The 16,839-nt window shown below is 45.0% G+C and overlaps 1 long non-coding RNA gene across 2 annotated transcripts; it reads right to left on the reverse strand.

Moving 5' to 3' along the window:
- Positions 1-14,700: 14,700 nt before the first annotated feature.
- On the reverse strand, positions 14,701-16,145 carry LOC138516259 (uncharacterized). Of its 2 annotated transcripts, none has more exons than XR_011282258.1 (4): positions 16,070-16,145; positions 15,694-15,838; positions 15,459-15,584; positions 14,701-15,124 (listed from the first exon to the last, which is right to left on the reverse strand). It is a non-coding gene; the product is annotated as an uncharacterized lncRNA (long non-coding RNA). The 2 variants fall into 2 exon arrangements; XR_011282257.1 differs by having other exon boundaries at positions 15,459-15,613.
- Positions 16,146-16,839: the final 694 nt, after the last annotated feature.

Below are 16,839 nucleotides of genomic sequence, written 5' to 3' on the forward strand. Positions count from 1 at the left end.
ACGCGCCTTCATGGCAGCATGCGCTTTTCGGGCGCAGTCTAGGCTAAGATTGTGCAACTTCTTCTGTGCGAATACCAAGTCTCTATTCGTCTCCGGAGTGTCCATGGTGATGTGCGCCATCTCCTTGGACATGACTTCACGTTCGATTTCGTTAATTTTCTCTCGATGCTCCTTCTTTTTGTGGGATGTCCAAGATATGATTGCTCCACGTAGGACCGGCTTGTACGCCTCCCATAATGTACTGGGATTATCAACTGAAGTTGCAATAAGTTCAAAGTAGTTGACAGTGGTTGTCTCCAGCAGTTCTTGGAATTCCGGGAAGCCCAGGTAATAGGAGTTTAGCCTCCACGAGGGGGGCGGTCGCGGTCTCTCCGTTTCCAGTTCTAGCAACAATGGAGAGTGGTCGAAAATTCCCCGTGGAAGGAAGGAAACATTGCTTATTTTATGACTGATTTGGTTTGGCAGGAAGAAGTAGTCTATTCGTGACATCGAAGCATAGGCTCCCGAGTGGAAAGAGTATTGTCGGGACTCAGCATGTAGGGCTCTCCATGCGTCACATAGGCCTAGTGCTGACGCAAAGGAGGCCAGTTTGGTTGTGATGAAGGGATTCCTGGCTCTCAGGTGTGTGTGGTCCAGGGTATTATCCATGACCTCGTTAAAGTCTCCCCCCAACACCCAGGTATCTGCCGGTCTAGCTGCCATGATGGGGGAAATTACATTTAGCAGGTCATTGAGGAGGGTTGGCGGGGAGTATACTGCCATGAGTGCTAGCGTTTGGTTCCAAAGAGCTCCTTGAATAAATACAAATCGGCCTCCTCTGTCTTGTATGGTATGGGTGATCGCTAGCTGAAGTCTTTTGTGAATTAGGATGAGGACTCCCCTCGCTCCCATGGAGAAGCCAGCATGTACCGCAGTGCGGTAGTTTGATCTTTGAAAGAATTTGCATTCATTTCCAGCTAAATGCGTTTCGGTCAGAAGGGCTATATCTGGGGAATGTCTATTTAGATGTTGGAGAACCAGTCGTCTCTTGATGCTGGCACCAAGCCCATTCACATTCCAAGCCAAAGGTTTGAGCTTTCTTTGGGACGGGGTGGTTTCAGCTGCCATTGACGTTTTGGGATTTATTTTCGCAGGTGTGTGCCCCCTGTTGCACACGCGGAGGTCCTATCGTGTTTGCTCCATTCTGCACGCTCAGCAAGTCCCTGTATGCTAAACATTGAATAAAACCATAGAGTCCAACTCCCCCTCCCCATACTCCATCCCCAACTGAAGCATCTGTCGTCCCAGTCTTAACTTCACAACAATTTAACTGAATTCTACATCTGTTTGCCCTGAGTCTATTCGATTCTAGAGTACCAGTATGCCAGGTGGTGTGGCACAGAAAGAAACTCAGGGCAGGGAGGCGGAGCTCCGCTTTGCGTAGCTTCGGGTGCTCTTTCCGTTCAAGGGGGAGGGGGCCACCCGTGGCCGCCAGCCAGTTTACTTTTGTTTCTACGTTCGTGACGTGCAGCATAGCGCATATGCGGCACATTGGCAGTGGTCTGGATGACTGGAGTAGTATCGTTATTTTTAAGCCTCTGCATTTTGTGGGTTCACAATCTGTTGTTGCGGTTGTGGATCCATATCAGGTGGTCTCTCTGGATGTGGTCTGTTCCTTTCTCGTCTCCCCCTTCCCGCGGTGCTCCAGTCGCCGTCGATGTGCCTTTCAGCCCAACTCCACGGCTCTCTAGGATCCGTGAAGTGCACGGTTGTATTTTTATGGAATATTTTAAGTTGAGCAGGAAAGATTAGTCCATATTTCACACCCATTGATTGCAGGCGTTTCTTAAGGGGATCAAAAGATTGGCGTGCTTTCTGCAATTCTCTGGTGAAGTCCGGGAAGAAAGCAATTCTAGATCCATTGTACGTAACTGTTCCCTTAGATCTCGCTAGTTGCAGTACTGTATCTCGATCTCTGTAGTTAAGGAACCTTGTGATGACTGTACGCGGCGGTGCTCCTGGTACGATCCTGCCTGTGGGGATGCGATGGGCTCGCTCAATAGAAAAGAACTTAGAGAAGGACTGTGAATCGTATATGTCCGCGAGCCAACTCTCGAGGAATAGCTCCATACAATCTCCCTCTGCTTTTTCTGGAAGGCCGAGTATGCGGACGTTGTTAAGTCTCGATCTACCCTCACTGTCATCTGCTCTTGATTCCAGGAGCTTTATGCGTGCCAACATGCTAGACATCTGACGGTTCACCCCGCAAATATTATCTTCTGTTTCGGAGTTCCGCATCTCCGCTTCTCCTGTGCGTGAGGTCAGCTTCCGCAGGTCATGTCTTAGCAAGGATACAGCTGCACTTATACTGTCCATCTTTTTCTCCATAGAGGTTCTTGAGCTGGTAATGGCACTCATGATGTCTTTGAGGGAGATGTTCTCCTCCATGCAGTCAGTGTCTTGTTGCAGCGGTCCCTCCGGGGAACGAGACATTGGTGTGGACACGTATTGTTCGATCCTGCTTTGCGTGGAGGTCTTCCTGGGTTTCTCTTTCCCCATATCTGGTTTCCTGGTAGGGTGACTACGAAGATCCAGGTTGCTTCTGGAGGGCTATGCCAGGTGGAGGGCAGAGGAGCAAGAGTTATTGGAGGGAGGGGGAAATTTCCAGGTATGATCACCTCGTAACTTCAGGGCCGTGAGCCGTTGTGGTTGCCGCTTTAGTGTAACAGTGCGTCACAAGGAAAGGAATGTTTCCAGGCTGCTGGCCCTCGTGCGGGTTCGTGAGGGGGAGAAGCCCACTGTTATATCTGAGCTTGCCGTAGGTTAAGCAAGCCGCACACCGTGTCAGTATGAGTGGTGCACCCAGCGCAGCTCGTCTTGTTGAGTAGTTGCTCTTAGAGCGCACACTAGGAGGAGGACAGCAGTAGTGCGCGCTGGTCTGGGCCTAGAGGGCTATCGGCAACAGTTCGCCACAGGTGGTGGAGGGACCCAGGCGGCGTCCGTACAGTGTGATGGTTTCAATTCTCCATAATGCGGCTAGATTGGCATAGTGTTGTTCGTTGTGGCTAACAATTATCTCAGCGGTGGTATCCCTCCGGGCTATGGGTTGTACTACGCCCGTGCTGGAGGTCGGAAGCTTGGGCGTAGTACAGTGAATTCGCTTAGGGTGCAGTGAATGTTTGCATGGAGCCTGGGGATGGCGCCCAAGGGAGCCGACTACAGTCACATGTCCCCCCCGCTCCTTACCGCCAGTTGGGTCCACCAGGGAGGTGGATATAGTCCGCACACAGGGAATATCAGGCGCTCAGCGTCGCGCGGGAGATTCGCGGTGTCGAGTTCGGTGGGATTGCTCCCCTCCGCTTGCCGCAGCCTTCAGTGAGCCACGGGCCCGGCAGCGGTGGAAGGCAGCCGCTCCATGCGGTCGCAGTCGTGGATGAATGATGGAGAGCCCTCGTGCTCCCACCCCGCACGGGTGCACTGTCGGATAGGGAGGTCCTCCGATCTCGGGGGAAGCATCGGGCGGGAAGCGGGGAGTCCCCGGTCGGGGTCCGCTCGGCTCCAGCCGAGTAGGAAATGTTGCCGATTTCAGCACACTCGTCGCCGCTCGTACCTCCACAGCCGTCACAGGCGCTCCCCACTCTCCGGGTCGTCGCGGGTCCACAGGGCGGGCACGTTAGTGGAACACGGTACCCATCATGGGTCTGCGATGTGTGGCGGCCATTTTGTTAGTCATACGGCGTCTGGAGCCGCCGTCTGCAAAACCCTCCAAAGTGCGTTTCTACGCACCAATTTCCTCCGGGAATTGACGTGAAGATGCCTTGTCGGTTCCCACAACCGGGAGGCAGTTCAGGTGGACTCTTACGAACGAAGGAAAGGCAGGATTCTTTCAGGATTTAGCTGGCGGCGCGGGAGCAGTGCGGGCTCACGTCTGCATCAGCCCCCTGCTGGCCACGCCCCCCCCTTAACTCCATTCTTAACTCTAAAGAATCCTCCGCTCAATCGTAGCTTCCCTCTAAAACTTGTTTAACTGTTTAATCGTGGAACTCTTGTGGCTATCATAATCTTATGCAATGGCACGCAACGATCGATGGCCACAATCGGCCTTCAATCGTTATGATCCAAGAAACCATGAAAACTGCTATCTTCTCGCTGCCTGACTATACAACTCATTGCATTCCAGCGATACAAGCTTCAGCTGGTCGTCCCTCCAGAGGCATCCTTATAGCAGTTGATAATGCGCTGGGGTTCGGTTCCAATATTGTGTGGAAGGCTGCAAACTTATTAGCAGTACTGTTAAAGACAGATCTCCTCCAGTACCAGCATTTAATCGTCATTACAATATACTGGAACCCCGCACACACTCCAATTGATGAGATGTTTGATCTGGTGGAGTCTTGCCTTGAATTTATCATTCACAAATACAAGAACGTTGAAATCATACTAGGTGGCGATTTCAACTGCGATTGCAGGACCACCACTGAGCTTAGAGGCTAAAAAAATAATAATATCCTATCTAAGCAGAGAGGTACTAAATGGCGCAACTTCTTAAAAGATTGGGATTTAGACATCATTATTCCTGATTCACAAACGATATGGACCACATGGTCTAGGGAAGCTAAATCCTCAACTATTGATTTTATTTTCATTACTTACAATTTACTTACAATATCTACCCCATTAAAAATCATCTCAACCTCTTATGGTGACCACGCTCAAATCTTTGGCACTTTAAAGATTAATTTCTCCATTCTTGCAGTTGATTCTTCTACAACGCTATGCGAAATTGATCGTCCCCACCTCTCTCTTAGATGGAGCCAAGCTCTATGTAAACAATGTATTCAATACGTAACGTTGGCTATTTCCAATCGTCATATCTCTGGCAATTTCTCTATTAATACCACAGAGATAAATTATCCAGAAATCATTCAGGCTGCCATATCTCATTTCAGTAAATATAGAGAAACTGTTACTACCCATCGCCATTCATTTGATCCCCTGTGTAAAATGCAGAAGCTTGAAAAAAACAAAGCTCTTCGAGCTCTGGAAAAAAATAAGACGATTTCTTATAATACATATCAAATACAGCGCAACCGTATCATAGCATCTTACAAACAAAAACTCAAACATTTAAGAATTCTAAGACACAATGAAATCAATTGCAATCTTATTAGAGCAATTATAGCTCATGATACGCGCACCATCTGGCGAACCATCAAAAATAATCAGACTCAAGTCCCGTTATTATCATTACACACCATTTCTGAAGCAACTTGGCGCACCTATATCACGCACAAATTTCAGATGCCCGATCAATTCCAGAACACCATCATCAGTAAGTTAAGATACCAAGACCTTCCGCGCTTAAGTTGGTCTACTGCTGATATTACATGGGCTATTTCTAAATTGAACCACTCCAAATCTGCTGGTCCTGATGGTTTTCCCCCCTGCCTATATAGAGCAGATCCAGATTTATGGGCCCAAATTTTAAAAAAGTAAATTTGAGACTATTCACAAATCAGGAATTGTACCTATCTCCTGGCTATCGGCTAATATCATACCGATATTTAAAAAAGCAGATCCCTCTTTACCTCAAAATTATCGGCCCATTGCTTTAATAGATACAGAGGTTAAACTGTTCGCAATCTTACTTCTTTACGATCTAGAAAAATACATCGAAACTCATCAGTCATATTCCAAATATCAAACTGGATTCAGGAAGGGGATGAGCACCTCACTCAACGCCTTGAAAATGGCATTTACCATCGCCGGAGCGAAGCCAAAATATGCTAACCCTGTTTATATTGCACTGATTGATATGACTTCAGCCTTTGACACGGTCATTCGGAACGTACTATGGTCCAAACTAATAAAAATGGGAGTACCCCTAGTGCTAATATACTGGTTCATTGCTCTTCATACTACCACTTCTTATAGAATCATATTTACCACAGAGGGCCGCATAACCAAACCAATCAATACTGAAATAGGCCTAAAACAGGGCTGCAACTTAGCCGCAACCTTTTTCAATTTATACTTAGCAGACCTTGACAAAGGCTGGGATGAGCAAAATCTATTCTCTGTGAAAATTGGGCTCATTCACCTGAAATGGCTCGCTTTCGCAGATGACATCATCCTTTTTGATCCAACTCCTGGTGGCCTTCAAACCAAAATAGGGTTATTTGAACAATATGCCATAACTCATAACTTAGCTCCTAACCCAGCTAAAACAGCAGTGATGAAATTCGGTGTCCAGAAGAGAACTGGAAAAACTCAATGGCATATTATGCATACTATCATCCCTTTAAATATTGATACCATCTACCTAGGTTACTATTTAGCTGAGAAAAACTCCATCTAAATATGGACCGATCTGTTGAACACCAAGATCCGACCACTGACATCACAGGTAAAAATAATACATGCAAAGTATTGCAAGTTCTCATTAATGCCTCTCATCAAATTTTTCACACTGAAAATTGAAAGTGTCATTCTCTACTCATTAGGTATCTGTCTGAGTGAAATGGGCGTGATTTTAGATCAATTGCAAGGGACATCTTTGAAGCGAGCGATGTCTCTTCCAATGTCACTGCCCAATGCAGTCCTAAGACACGAACTAGGCCTCATAGCGCTATCCACACGCTGGAAATGGCGACTTCTCACCAATTTCGCAAAAATAACATATCCTAAACCAAACTCCCTATACATAGACATGAAGGAATCAATTAACTCAAGACCAACGATTTCCATGGTCCAATATTTGACAAGAATTAATGCCATTCTGAAGGAAGTTAATGTCACAGTGGAGGATGTTTACTACAGACCTGCTTATGCCAAAAAAAAGCTATTTGAGTTTGATTGGTGCAAAACTATTGACCAGATAGGTTCATACAAACTTTATAATGAATACTATCTGTTTACCAAAAAGCGGACACCAAGATACGATCATATTACTCTATTTCCCTGCAATCATACCCGCAATACTTTCTTACGATTTTAATTTAATCTGTTGTATACCAAAGAAAGAACTGCAAACTGGATTGGTAGTAGGACGAATAGCGAAAATAAGCTGTGTAGATTTCCGATGTGCACTGAAACCATAGAATCATTAAAACACCTGATTTTATATTGTCCTCATTTTAAATATGCAAGAACTGTCTTATTTATGGATTTCGTAAACATTAATTATATTGATTGTGTACCATTTTTATGGGCCCGTATGATGCAAGGCAATCACAAACCTCTTATTTTTGCCCTTACAAGATTTTGTAAAGTGATAGAGAGAGAGCTAGATAAACATGCGGACATGAATGCTTGAAAACCATATATGTAAATCTTGGTATTCTAAAGATCGACCTATACGAATGATGCCGAATTTTCTTCATCTTCGTTATACCTAAGAATGTCTGTATTTGCACTCTCTCAAATTCAAATTCAATAAATGCCTTGCTCTTTGCACATGTGCTATGTCCTTTTATGAATTTATATGGAATGATGTTTTTACATGTTTTATGAATTATACTGTAACAATTATTGTGTTTTAAATTTTGTAAAGGTTCTGTCATTTTTTGATAGAACCACATGCAAATAAAACATTTAAAAAAAAATATATATATATATATATATATATATATATATATATATATATATATATATATGTGACAAAACTGCTCCTAACCTCCTAACCCTGTGAGAGTGGCCTCAGTTTGTGACACAAACTCTTTCAAAAAGTCTACTACCTTTAGGATCGGGTTCTGGCACAAGGTTTGTTTTAAGTTGTTGTAACATTCATCGTCCTCATGGGGGGGGCGTTGCCAGCAACCATGCAGTGAGGTTGCAGGCTGCATGAGCTCCTGCCAGATCCATTCATCTGATTAGCCCAGCAGCGCAAATATACAATATGAAACCAAAGAACAGCAAACCCCAGTGGGAGGAGCAGAGAGGCAGAGGGAAACGAGCAACAACGGAGCTGAAGGACACCAGAGAAGCCGTGTTGCATTGATGTAGGCACTGGTGAAAAATGGCTGTGCTGATAAGCTGAACGGCAGAGAGGTGGTAGAAGTGAAGGCAGAGTAAGGAGAGTGCCTGAGGACGTGGACACTGTGTGCCGACATGGAATAAAAGGTCTGGGAAGGCTTGGCAGCAAGCCGGCTGCAAGCGACCCGGCAAGCGCAGGGTGAAGAAGCAGGCTCCCTCGAGCTGAAGGACCAGCAGTGAGGGCAGACCACACGTGGCGAGGAGCTGACGGAGCCCCGAACTCACCCAGAAGGTATTCGCAGATAGAGTGGAGGTGGCTGGATAAGCGGCGTACAGCTGCGGGCTGTTGGTGGAGGAGGAGCGGCTACCTGGAGTGCCTGTAGAAAGTGGGACAGACAACGGGGCCTGGAGAGGGAGCACTGAGGGGGCCGGTGTAAGGGGAGAGACACAGCACTGGGGCCGCTGCTGCGCTCCTAGCCTCTCCCCCTTGAGCCCAGTCGCAGCAGAAGCTGGGCACAATGACACTGGGAGCAAGGCGCTCTGGAGAACCATGGCCCCCGCAAAGTGTCCGGAAAACCAGGGATTTGGACTACACCCCGTGGGGGGAGATAGCGAGGAGACATTTGTGTGGTGGTGGAGTGACACAAAGGGGGAAGCCAGACACGGCATTGCCACGTGGTGAAGACCAGTGGCAAGGAGAGTGAGGTGACTTGGAAGGTCACAGCTGGGGAGATCCATGTACATGCAAGGAGAGTGAGGTGACTTGGAAGGCCACAGCTGGGGAGACCCATGTACATGCGAGGAAGTAGAGGAGCTGGGAGATAATCCCCCCCGGACACTGGTCTTCGTGCAGTGAAGTGCACCTAGGCCCCCCACTGATGAGATAAATAATCTGACTGGCAGTGACTATGATATGATATGCCATTTATAACACGCCTATACACAAGTGTTTCAAGGCGCGACGAGGCAAGGGGGGAGAAAGGAGGGAAGAAAAGACAACAAACTTACTAGGCCAGGTGACATTGTGATCGCGCAAGTGCAGGGGAAGGGGGAAGGAGAAAAGTGCAGTACATGGGATTGACAATAAAAATAAATAAATAAAAGCAATAAGTAAAGGTGTGGCCAGTTGGTGGCAAGTGCATGGGTAAGTGCAGATGTCAGGTGTAAAATGCAGGTAGGGGACTGTAGGGATACAGAAAACAGTCACCCAGTGCGGGGGTTGCCAGAGAGGCAGTGCAGGTGTCAACTGAAGGGGACCTGGGCCCGCGATCAGATGGTAGCCAGGTGACTGGTGCAGTTCCAGGCAGGAGTTCAGCAGGGGAGAGGAGGAGAGAAAGCCAAAGAAAAGAGGAAGGTTTTGAGGTGCTTCCGGAACCGGAGATAATAAAGAGAAGGAAAAGATGGTCTTCCCAAGTCCTACTATAAATGACTATGTTGTTAATATAAGCCCCACAGAAATCGGAGTAGGGCTGTAATATCCTGTCCTTAAGCCATTGGAAAGTGGCGGGGGACCTGTGTAGGCCAAAAGGGAGGATTTTGAACTGGAATAGTGCCAGGGGCATCGAGAAAGCTGTCTTTTCCTTATGAGGTTCATGTTCTGGGACCTGCCAATACCCCTTGGTTAAGTTTATCAATCAACTTGTCGATGCACCGCATTGTATAGGTATCGAACTCGGAGATGGCATTGACCTGCCAGAAATCTATGCGAAACCTCTAGGAATTATCAGGTTAAGTGACCAAGACAATAGTGAAGGACCATGGAAATGAAGAGGGTTCGATAATATTTGCCCTCAGCATTTTGTTCACTTCCTTGATTACTATCTGTCTTCAGGCTTCTGCAGGTCTATATGATTTCAAATGGACCACTTTTCCCTTTGGGGTTCTGATATAATAAGTGCTGTTCACTCTCCCTGGTTATCTCACAGAATACATCGGGGAATGATGTGAGCATTTTGTTCACTTCCTTGACTACTATCTGTCTTCGGGCTTCTGCAGGTCTATATGATTTCAAATGGACCACTTTTCCCTTTGGGGTTCTGATATAATAAGTGCTGTGCACTCTCCCTGGTTTTCTCACAGAATACATCGGGGAATGATGTGAACAGATCGTTTAAATCTTCTTGCTTTTGTCTAGACATCTCTTGGGGAATCAACTCAAAATTATTTATTTCTTCCAGTACCAAACAAGACACTATCGAGGCAGTGGGTGCGGAAGGATTTTCTTTCCACACCTTTAAGAGATGTATGTGGTAAAGGTGTTTTTTTTGCTTCCTATCAGGTTGGGCTATTTTATAAGTACAGGTCCCTGTTTGTTCTAGTACTTCATACGGTCCATGCCACTTTGAGACATGTTTATTTTCAGAGGTAGGTAAGAGGACTAATATCTTTTGTCCTACTGAAAAGGATCTTAAGTTTACCTTCCTGTTGTAGGTGGACTTTTGTTGGGCATAGGCTTTTTCCAGGTGATTATAGACTAGATTTTGAACAAGCTTCATATGCTGTCGCAATTGGGTAGCTGTTTGTGAGAGAGGAATAGGTGCCTCTTCTCTCTCTTCCCAGGTTTCCCAGAGAGAATCTGGTAGACACTTGAGGGGTCTTTCTCACTGCAAATCGGGCCATGGAGACCATGCAATCCCAGTCTTTCCCATCCTTGTCTACCAGCTTTCACAAGATCATCTTAAGGGTTTTGTTAAATCTCTCTACCAATTTGTCTGTTTGGGGTGGTAAACTGAGGTTCTTAAGGTGGAAATATGGAGCAATTCCTTGACTTCACCCATGAGTTTGCTCATAAAATTGGATCCCTGATCCGTTAGAATTTCCTTGGGGAAACCAACACTGGAAGAAAATGGTAATCAGTGTTTTAAAATGTGTTGGGTTGTGTTGATCCGCATGGGTATTGGGTAGCGTAATCAACGATTACGAGGACATATTTGTTACCCTGTCTAGAAGTTTCCAACAGTCCAATGATATCCATCCCAATTTGGGAGAAAGGGACTTCTATTATTGGGAAAGGGTTCAGTGGGGCAGCTAAGGGAATATGCATACTGGTTTTCTGACATATTTCACATGTCTGAATGAAGTTCTTTATGTCAGCATGGATACCTGGCCAGTAGAACTTCCCACTGATGTGCGCTTGTGTTTTAGATTGTCCTAAGTGTCCCGATGTAAAATGAAAATGTGCTATTTCTAGCATGATCTTCCGATGGGTTTTGTAGATTAATAACTGAGTTTTGCTTAGACATTTTCTGGAGGTTTCCTTTCTATACAGTAATCCTTGCTTTAGGAAGAAAAAAGGACTGCCCTTCTCTAATCCTTCCCCATCAGTAACCACCTGTAGGAAAGCCTCTGCGAGTGTTGGTTCATTTCGCTGGTCGAAGTCTAGATTGGGAAGGATGCTAAACTTTTCTTCCCTCTTTGCCTCACTGGTAGATGGTTCATCAGCTTCCCCAAATCCTAAACTATATCTCTCAGTTCCTTCTGGTTCACTTTCTGTTAAACGGGGAAATAGAGTCCTTTGAAGAATTCCCTGTGCAATTTTGTCCCCACAATGTACTTCAAGCAGAGTTTCGCCATGGTTCTGTAGGAGAACCTTTATGTTTCCCCGGAAGTCAGGCTCTATGATGCCAGCTCTGACATCCAGACCGAACTTCCAGGACAGGCCCGATTTTGGAGCCAATCTTGTATAACACCCAGCAGGGGGTATTAGGACTTAATCTGTGGGAATCATCCCTCTTTTCCCTGGAGGGTTTAGTAGCTTATCTGCTGCTGCAGATATCAAAGCCTATGGATTCTTTCTTGGCGATAGAGGGATCTGAGGCTCTATGACTAAGCTTCTGGAATTTTAGGGTCCCCCAATTTGTTTCAATTGAGTTGCATCCCACCACTAACACCACATGAAAGGAAGGCATGGTATCAAACAGTAAGACAGACACAAGTGATCACAGTTCAAGGGTGTTTATTGAACTTTAAAAATGGGTTGGAAAAGCGCCTGTCTAATCCTAAATCTAAAGATAGGAGCAAGCTTCAACCATCAAATAATAATAACGCAGTCCTAGTAGAGTCTTGTCAAAATAAAAGGGCCTATACTAATAGACATATTGCCAATCCTTACTTCTAAATACCAATATTGTGGGAAACAATGTTATGTAAAAGAAAAGTGTTCAAGAAATGATATATCAGGATACTTGAGCCGTTTGCTCCCCTACTCCATGTTTTCAGCACAGGACAAGGTGGCACACTCGAGCTTAGCACACACTCTAGTTTATCGAGTACGAGGATGCAGTTCAAAACCTCAGCATCAGGTCCTTCTGTGCCAAAGTCTCTTTGCCATTCAAAGTCTCTTATTGCAGAGGGCCTGATGCGACAAACAAACATTAAAGTTCCTTTCTTCTACTGATTTCACATGCACAACTTCTTGGGTGGTTCACTGTTCACCCCGTGTCCCCCTCCGTCAGGCTCAGATCCACTTTAACACAATGTTCTCAACTGGCCTCCCTTGATCGGGCTCGGACCACTTCATCTCATTTTTCAATATTTCCTTTCTGTACCAAAAATCGAAGACTTTCCACTGTGCGCTTTGTTTTTGCTTGACCTGTCGCAGGACCACTTCGATTCACAAACTCTTTCTTCTTACAACTCTTTAACTTTCACTTTTGCCATTTCTCAGCTGGATACCTTACAGAGACCTTTGATTGAGCACACATGCATTGTCGGACCACTATGTCAATGGTATCGTATCGTTCCCTTCAAAATTCAAGCATTCATCAGCAGTTTAACTTTACTTGCGTTCTTCATCACACACAATGTTCGTTCCAGCGCTCGCTATACAATGTTGCTGCTTGCAACCTTCGCTTCAACACAGAGCCGTCTGGTATTAGTCTCCCCAACTCAACGGCTGTCTTGATTTCTCTGTTGCTACTTTGTTCTTGGATTCAAGGACGGTACCACAGCAGCTGCTGCTTCTCCCCGGCTGGATTAGTCATGTAGGAGGACCACAGGTACCTCTGACACACAATGCAGGATTCTTCAGACTGGTTTCCTGGCCTTGAGCTGTCCAATCTCGAGGTCTCATGACAGTAACGGTTTATTGTCGGAAAGGTCACAGGAATCTCCCTCCTTTCAAACCCCTTGTAGTTCTCTGTTTTTTGTCCCCCGTTTGCTGTTTGCTCATGTGCTTTACCTCACTGAAAGTGTGTTTTCGTGCTCTGCCTTTTATCTGTGTGGGGAAGCTTAATGGGAGTCAGGTGTGAGTGACGGTTAGTAATTGCCTGATCTCACCTGACAATCGTATTGGGACCCGTCAGGTATAATGCTTGGGTGTTAGTCTGTTTTCTCCCAGAGCGGGCTGTTCGTGTGAAAGTGTTTGTGTAGGAAATGGTTGGAGGGTAGAGTTCCTACGTATCCTAGCTGGCAGGATGGGGTAAAGGTGTTACAGGGAAGTGGATACCACGTCTCGCCAGCCAGTGTCCCATTCTCTCTCCCCAAAGACCCTTCACCCAGGTGATCTTGCCTCACTGGTCCACCCCAGGAACTGGAACCAAAAGTGATGGCCATGTCCTAGCCACCTGGATGACAGATACCCAGGGACTAGTGGGTGAGACACCTTCTGGTTTCTCACAGAACCCTGAGTTGTAAAAAATTGTTGAAACACAGTTTAAAGACAAAGCTCCAAGATACTTCTTTTTTGTGTCTGCTTTTGATTTTGAACTTGAGGAAGGGAACCCTGAAACGTTCTGCCCCAGAACTAAATCGAACTTGGGGAAGGGCATCCTGACCTTTGCAAAAGTGTGGAACTTTATTACTTCAAGTCCAAAAGAAGGTACATTGAACATTGTAATGAACGTGATGACATTTGGTGGAAAAGAAGCTGAAGAGTAAGCCCAAGCTTGAAATATCTCAGAACTTTACTTTTGGAACACTGTTTATTTTATGGTTGACATCCCTACACATTGTTTTGTCTTAGTTGTGTGGACAAGCATAGGTTTTGGACACAGACAGGCTTTTCAGTTGAACTTACTGACACAGACTTCCAGGGACGTCATTTCACCAAAATGCCAGGGGTAGCGGAAGTGATATCACATGACCCTTGACCTCTGATGACATCACAGTATGTGATGACATTTGAACCCTGCCCCAAGTGACATCACGGGAAGTGATGGCACACAACCTTTCACCCCTTGATAAAACAGGAAGTGGCATCACATAGCATTGTTCCTCAGTACACTAAGAAAAATATGGGTACGATATCACTGTAATATGATACAAGAATGGATCACCATATGTAGCATTAATATCAGTGTGTAAAGGCCCATATTACCAAATTACTGTGAATGTAAGCAGACGTCCAACACAACAACCTGGACTATAGGACATCACTCGGTCTATACTGTAAACAGACCTAGCATCTCGAAGAGGCCTAAACCCCAAAGCGCAGCGTTCCATTCCCTGCCAAATGTCTGGCCACACCCCAGAAACAGCAACTGACCAACACATGTCTGACCAGAAGACAATCAGAGGCTGTACCACTTCATGCTTTTACACTTGGACAATACCCACATAGATTTTCTTGTCAATAGTGCACTTTGAACCATTGCACAGCAACCCACTCCCGCCAGTCACACAGAGCCTGAATATCCCCCAACCATTTTCACCATTGTCACTCCACCATCCACTGCGAGTCGCTAAGGGGCCTCCGTCAATAGTTTTAAAAGTCTGGCACCCACCCCTGCCCAGCAAACAAAAAATGGACCGGTACAACAAAGATGACAGGATTCTGTGTGGTTATAATAAAATATTAACAATACATGGTATTTATTTAAAATTGTCAACACGATTGTGTACAAATAAAAAACTCAGCAAAAACTTTTCCCATCATTCACAACTCATTCATATCTCATATATACCATCTTCATACTTGTAAACATTCTCAATCTGGGTATTTATTGTTCCCATAACATAAAGAAACCCTTAATTCAAATCCAAGACTCATATATTTTTAGATGTATCTCTCTGTCTATATTGCAGGAGTTGTATGTCTGTCGACACGTGTTTCGGTTGAAGTTAACTGTGGGCCGGAACCACCTTGCCCAGGTATTCAAGCCAACCTTCATCAGGACGGAGTGCAACTGTCCAATATATGTTGCCTCAAATGTGGATGGGGTGAACCCAAAATCTACAAAATAATGGTGATAAACTAATTACAATTCGTTCCTTTAGAACCTGTCATTTTATACAATATTCATAATACATTAAAATGAGAAAACACAGCAATGTCTCGATCTATTGCTTATATCTAGCTCCCCTCTGCTGGATTTCAGGGGAGGGTGACTTGGTAATGGGATTAATCCTTGTTATGTATTCTGTCGCGTGGTGCAGGGAAAGACTGTTTATCTTCCTGCAAAAAGCAAAACAAAACAAACCAAAGGCCTGTTTTTAACTCCATGTAGTCAGTCCTTATAACCTAGACTGGTCATATAAACTATTCTTAAATGAAGGAGGATACTCACTTATTGTTCCTAGGCTGATGATGAATCTAGCCAATTCGATATTAGTCTGGGAGATGTGCGGTAACATAAAAGAGAGATCAGTCCCTGCTTCTGTGTTTTGTCGCGTGGTAGAAATGAATTGCAATCCTGCAGGGTGGAGAAACAAACACAAGGGCCTTTTTATGAGCTAATAAACAGCCAGTGGTGACATCCTAACCTTGATCGCATCACTCAATACTCCCATATGGGTACTCACTTGTGCGTAGTTTGTCTGGCCGTGGGGATCTAAGTCCCAAAGGGGTACTTAGTCGGACATAACAGCAAGTGTCTCAGGTCGTCACAATGTTATTGTCTGTTTAATTCCAGACCATCATCTCATTCAATGCCGATCTTGAAATTCCCTACAAAAAATGTAAAGGGACATATGACACAATGCCGGATAACTAATTACCTACAGAAATGGTGACATTTCCTCTGTTGTTCATATTTAACCCGTTGTATTGTGTTAACTCCAATATATCGTAATGACTAGATGCCCAATTTTCTACACGATATGTGAAATTGCTACTTGTGCTGTTGATCCATTTCCCATCTATTGATTGTGCCTATTACTTGTCAGGCATTCAACTTACCTCAGAGTAATAATGTCCCAGAGTTCGGCGATAGTGCTTGTCTGAATCAAGAGCATCAGCCTGCGCCGCTGACTGCAGTCTCAGAGTGTGTGGTGTGGCCTACTTCCTGGATCAAGACGAAACCATGGAAGTAGAAAGGGGACTTTACCTCATACTCCCCTAAACAAATGTGGACATTTAAACAATCCGTCGTATTAACACCCACGTATAATATTGGGTATATACTTTAGATGTTATTTTCATTTACCCAAAATATAATTACTCTAGTCTCCTGGGTCGGCTAGATGTATTGCAAACACTGACTTGTGGGAAATGTAGTTTGACTCACACATTGCCTCATTTGTATAGATCTTGGTGCTCAGACTTGTTTTCATATACGCCTACCGTTAGGCATATATAAACGTTTGGTCAAAGGGACATGTCAGCACCCATAGGGCATGTGAACTTTCCTTTGACACATTGTATCGCTTTCAAGAAATGTAATTATATGAAGTATCATATGCGGGCAAGTATTTTCTTAGTTTTCACAGACTGTTGCTCGAATTTTTCTGAGAATATGGGTAACGAGACACAAATAAAACATTTCACGAGCAAAATATTATTTTTTTACCAACTTAGAGCCAATTCTTCTTTGCCCCATCTTGGGGTTTCAGTGCAGTTCAGTTCCAGTGCTCATATATGGTAACCGTGCAAAGTAACTGTCGAACTCGCACCCCCAAACATTTCCCTAACTTATGGGTGAAAAAGTGTTCTGTTCTTGTATTAAAAAT

This window comes from Ambystoma mexicanum, chromosome 6q, assembly GCF_040938575.1.
Source record: "Ambystoma mexicanum isolate Mex_15411 chromosome 6q, UKY_AmexF1_1, whole genome shotgun sequence".
In the NCBI taxonomy this organism is placed as follows: Eukaryota; Metazoa; Chordata; class Amphibia; order Caudata; family Ambystomatidae; genus Ambystoma; species Ambystoma mexicanum.